The sequence below is a fragment of the Triticum dicoccoides genome, chromosome 5B (genome assembly GCF_002162155.2).
Source record: "Triticum dicoccoides isolate Atlit2015 ecotype Zavitan chromosome 5B, WEW_v2.0, whole genome shotgun sequence".
In the NCBI taxonomy this organism is placed as follows: domain Eukaryota; kingdom Viridiplantae; phylum Streptophyta; class Magnoliopsida; order Poales; family Poaceae; genus Triticum; species Triticum dicoccoides.
This window is the reverse complement of record NC_041389.1, coordinates 505,426,331-505,432,187: the sequence shown is the minus strand read 5'-3', so window position 1 is coordinate 505,432,187 and position 5,857 is coordinate 505,426,331. Positions and strand designations below refer to the sequence as shown.

At 45.1% G+C, this 5,857-nt stretch overlaps 1 pseudogene; it reads right to left on the bottom strand.

Annotated features, from left to right (window-relative positions):
* Positions 1 to 5,455, bottom strand: part of LOC119305915 — a 6,991-nt pseudogene extending 1,536 nt beyond the window's left edge.
* Between the last annotated feature and the right edge of the window lie 402 nt (positions 5,456 to 5,857).

Below are 5,857 nucleotides of genomic sequence, written 5' to 3'. Positions count from 1 at the left end.
CCGCCGCCGCCACGGCCTTGCGTGCACAGGGTCTCCTCGGGCGGCGGTAGGGCTAGAGTCCGCCGGCGTCGTGACTGGGTTGGATCTGGAGATGGGTTCTCTCGTTGTGGGACTAGGCCTCGGGTGTAGGCCGTTCTGCTAGGCGGCGGCCGATGTGTAGATGCCTAGATGGACAGATCTCTCTTCTCTGTAGTGTAGTCCGAATGTGTAGTTCTGTACTTTTGTAGTCATGTGCAGTTTTGTTCATGCTGATTTTAGTTACTACTCCTTGACTCACACTATACTACAGATGGGATTATGAACACTATACTGCAGTTTTGTTCTTGCTGTTAGTGTAGAAGAGTTTTGTACTTCATACTGTTTCTTACTGACTGAGTGCTGAATTACTTATGTTTCTTGTTGTGTTCATTGTCTGATTGTAGGCCTCGGCGTGTCAAGCACAGCATCAACAGCCCATGGACAAGCTGCCATTGCGAATGTGAAATCAAAAGACCCAGGATGGAAATATTGCATTTGCCCGGATGAAAACAAGAAGAATTCACTTAGGTGCATCTATTGTAATAATCTGTACACCAATGGTATTACTCGGATCAAGTTCCACCTTGGAAACATTCCGAATTCCGGTGTTCTACCTTGCACAAAAGTGCCTGCTGATGTAAGGGATGAAATTGTTGAGTATTTGACAAGGAAGGGTGAGAAAAAGGCAATAAAGGTTACAGAGCAGAAGAGAAGGAGATGTGAAGTGGACTTGAGCCACTCAGAGGGGGAAGGTGCTAGTGACTCAGATGGCACAAACAATTCTGTTCTTGTGCTGAAGTCAGCGCGTGGCACAACGTCTAAATCCTCAAGTGGCCCTATGGAAAAGTTCTGCAAATTGACACCCAAAGAGGCTATTGCTGCAAGGAAGGAAAAAGCTGCTGATAATATCCAATTAAAGCTGACAACTGGGAGAAGAGAACAAAAAAGGATTCGTGCTTGTGAGTACATTTGCCAATTCTTCTATGAAGCATGCATTCCCTTCAATGCAGTCACACTTCCAAGCTTTGACCTTATGCTTGAGTCAATTGGACAATACGGCGAAGACCTAGATGGTCCTAGTCCTTATGAAATGGGTGGGCCATACTTGAAGAAGAGGAAGAAGAGAGTGAAGGATTCCTTCAAGGCACACAAGGAACATTGGGAGCTCACTGGATGTACAATCATGACAGATGCATGGACAGACATAAGAGGAAGAGGGGTAATGAACTTGGTGGTTCATAGTGCTTATGGTGTAGTTTTTCTTGATTCTGTGGATTGTTCAGCTGCTAAAAAAAATGGTAAGTACATCTTTGATCTTGTAGATCGTTGCATAGAAGAGATTGGGGAGAAACATGTAGTTCAAGTAGTGACTGATAATGCAAGTGTGAATCAAGCAGCATCTAAGTTGTTGAACGCAAAGCGCCCCAAGGTATTTTGGAATGGTTGTGCTGCCCACTGTATAGATCTGATGCTAGAGGACATTGGGAAGCTGCCATCAGTTGACTCCACCATTACAAAAGCTAGAGATGTGACGGTTTTCCTTTATGCACACACAAGGGTTTTGAACCTAATTAGGGAATTCCTTAGTAAAGATTTGGTTAGGTCTGGTATTACAAGGTTCGCTACAGCATACTTGAACTTGAAAAGCATGCTGGACAACAAGAAACAACTCCAGAAACTATTTAGATCAGATGAGCTTGATGAAATGGGATATTTAAAAAAGGTTAAAGGAAATGAAGCTAGCAAAACTGTGCGCTCTGAAACTTTTTGGAGAGGAGTAGACATTGCTGTCAAGTTCTTTGAGCCATTGGCTAATTTGCTCAGGAGGATGGACAGCGATGTACCGGCTATGGGATTCATATACGGCGCCTTTTTGGATGCCAAGCAAGAGATCAAAACTAAGTTTGAAAATGAACAAGGATCTTGTTTTCAGGAAGTGTTGGATATTGTGGATAAAAGATGGGACAGCAAGTTGAAGGGGCCACTACATAGGGCTGGATACTTCTTAAATCCATACTACTACTATGAAAACAAGAAGCAAATTGAGTTAGATGGATCATTTGAAGCTGGGCTTGTAACTTGCATGGAAAAAATGGTTGAAGATGTTGTCCTTCAAGACAAAATCAATGATGAGCTTGTGGCATATCGAAAGGAACAGGGGACATTTGGAAGAGAAATTGCCAAAAGGCAGCGGAGAAACAAAAGCTTTGATCCAGGTGCATATTCACATTTTTATCAATTCTCAAATCTGATCTTACAATGGTTTATTAACTATGGTTTTATACTTTTGAATGAAGCTCAATGGTGGTCCAGTCATGGGTCAGATTCACCAAATCTCAGAGTATTGGCGATGCGGATTTTGAGTTTGACATGCAGCTCCTCCGCTTGTGAGAGGAATTTTAGTGTTTTTCAGCAGGTAAGAAAGAAGTACAATTTATCCTGTTCTCAACTTCTCATATTAGTGCCGTTGAAAAATATTTGCCTATGTTATGCTAGCAAACTTGATTTGTTCTCAACTTCATAGAAGTGTCCTGTTGTCCGTGTTGTAAATGTACGCAATCCTGGTGTTCGTGTTGCTTGATATGAATTGATGGCTGGTTTGTGATGTACAGTGTATAACTTTCCTTGATGTAGAATATATTTCCTTGCTTCCTTACTGTGATAACATATTTGTTTCCTTGCAAACTTGCCATGTTGCTTACTTGGTTGCTGTTACCTATAGATTCACACAAAGAAACGCAACAGGCTGCTTCATAATAAAATGAGAGACCTTGTTTTTATCAAATTCAACTCCAAACTCAAACAAAAGAGAAAGATGAAAAACAGGGACCCGATTGTGGACCACACATTTGTAGATGTTGTAGAAGATGAAGATAATGAGTGGATCACAGGTATTGTGCCTCATGAACCTGATGAAGTTGTAGAAGTTGCAGCATCAACATCACAAGGAGCAGTTGGTGCATCAAAAAGAAAGAGAGCGTCCCAATCTCGCCCTCGGAAGAAGAAAAACTGCTCCCTGTTTTTCGTGAAGATGAGTTGGAGTCAGCTAGTTCTTCTTCTGAATCGGAAGATGATGCCATGCATTCACCATCTGGTTCATCAAATGAGAGTGATTCTGAATAATTTCCAAGTTGTCGTTGTATTGTATTGTTTACTTGTTGGCTTGTTGCCTTGTTGGCTAGTTCATCTTTAAACTGATATGTTGTACTATTGTCGTCCTATGGCAGTTGTTGTTGCCCTTCTAGTTTTTTGGACAAGTAATTTCGCATGTGTCGCTATGGACTGTTGTATTGTTATGTTCTCCATCTAGTTCATCATAAAACTACTATGTTGTATTGTTATTGTTGTTCATCTTAATTAGTTATGCATGTATGGCTCCTGAAAAAAAATATTAGATGTTGAAATCCTTATTTTTTGGGATATATTTGGCTTTTTTTTTAAAACGCTATTTTGAATATAGCACGCTATAGCATGCTATAACTTGTATAGCATTTGGAGAAGGGCCACGCTATTTTAAATAGCACGCTATTCAAAACATTGGACCTAACTAATATTATGAAATGTATTTTGGGAGGGAGTGACTAGTGAGTAGGTACCTTTTGTGATGGTATAGATTGTGGAGCCAGCGAAGCCAATGGAGCTTGCAATGGAGGAGATGTTGATGATGTTGCCTCCGACGGCCCGCACGAGAAGAGGGTGCGCGAGTTGGCAGAGATGGAAGCTGGAGCCCAGGTTGGTGGCCATCACATTCTTGTACTCCTCCATCGTGCACTCAACGGTGGGCTTGACCAAATGTTGCCCTGCATTGTTCACCTACACACGCAGAGAGGACTAGGATTGGAACACTATCGATCGTACCTACTGTGCTTCGGATCCACCTTGCAGACCAGGGTTCCACTCCCATCGGAGCGAATTTCCACGATGTCATCCGGGTGGACTTCTTTTATAACAAACGAAAATGTTAAGTCCACACGTGTGGGCGTTTGCATCTCGCCCACACGCGTGGATCCGCGTCCGTTCATGAGTGCATGAATCTTGGCATATTTTTAGTACCACGTAGGACTGGTCTGGTGTGTGGGCATTTATCCGGTCGCCCACACGGCCATTTCACCACATGGGAGGGGCTGGTGTGTGGGCGTTCAGCAGTTCGCCCACACGTCACTTTCCACGCACGTACAAGGGCTAGTGTGTGGGCATTTGCCATCTCGCCCACACGTCCATCTCCTCTCCCACACCCAAGGTGCTAGTTGTCACATGCTTTACAGCACACATGGCAACTGCCCTAGTGTGCTTTATAAGCAGGTGACAACTCTCTTTTTACCCGAGTTGCCATGTGTTTTGCAGGGTACACGGTAACTGCCTAGTGTGCACGTAAGCAGATGGCAACTCTCTCTTTACCGAGTTGCCATGTGTTTTTGCATGGTACATGGCAATCAATTGCCCTAACGTGCACGTAAGCAGATGGCAACTCTTCATTTTTACATGGCAACTGCCCTATCATGCTTGTGAGCACATGGCAACTCTCTCAACTGCCTAGTGTTAGTATGTGACAACTCCTAAAATTTTGAAATCATGGCAACTACAGTAGACCAGACCATACATGGCAACTGCAGTTGAGCAACCATGGCAACTGCAGTTGTCCGACATGGCAACCGTAGTTCAGCGACATGGCAACTGCAGTTAAACGAACATGGACGAGGGTCTGGAACATGGGAACTGCCGGCGCGCGGTGACTGTCACGCGTCGCATGCGGGGCCAAGAGGTACGAGGCCTGACATACGGGACGTGTGGGTGTTATCTACTTCGCCCACACGCACGCGTGTGAGATGGACTGGGAGGAAAAAAAGAGGTGTGTGAACATTACTTATTTTGCCCACACGTAGGTGTGTGGGCTATTCCTCTTATACACCACACAAAATATGTGGGCAGTTCCCCTAACGCCCACACGTGTGGCACTTAGCGGCGTCCATAACAAAATATGTTGCTAGTGCTCTTTGTTTACTTCGGACTCCCAGCTTGTCGCTGGCCCGACGACTTGCACTAAATGTTCTACGGTGATTTTGTTTGAAAAATTGGCGTATTTTGTTTCCATATATACGAGCAGAACTTACTAGTACGTTGAGCTTGCCGTCGAAGGTTTGTCGGACCGTGTCCATGAGCTTCTCCCTGTCGGCGGGCACGGAGACGTCGCAAACGGAGACGGTGACGCGCATGCCCTTCTCCTGCCACCGCTGGCGGCACTCCTCCAGCTCCTCGGCGTTCCGTGAGCAGGTGTGCACCCTCGCCCCGAACCCGGCGAGCTCCTCCACGATGGCCTCCCCGATCCCTTTGCTCCCGCCGGTGACGAGCGCCGTGGCGCCGGCCAGGCTCCACCTCTCCTCTCTGCTCCCACACTCAGCTGTCGCCATCTCGAACCCCTAGCTCTGCCTGGAACTGCCTGTTGGTTGCTGGGGTTTGAAATACTACTGCGGCAAATGCCGCCACGGACAGACAGATCCATCACGACCATACTGGACTGCCAGCCACTGTAATCCCACATGTATGTTTATCATAGCAAGGTCAGGAAGGCTTTTAATTCCGACAAGGAATGCAGAGGATAGGATAGGCTGTGAGTTGTCCTCCGTCGCTTCTGGCCCATCATACGGCCGGTGAAACCACATGATCGAACAGTACTGCAACTTACTACAACCTCTAGCCTACGAAAATGAGTAGGGCATTTTGGAGAGCTCCTTGGAGCCCTTTATTTGAAAAAAAAAATCAAAATTCATAAATTTCGGTTTAAAATAATTTTGAAAAAAAATACACATGTATGCAAGGATGTAAAGTGTATGTGTGAAAA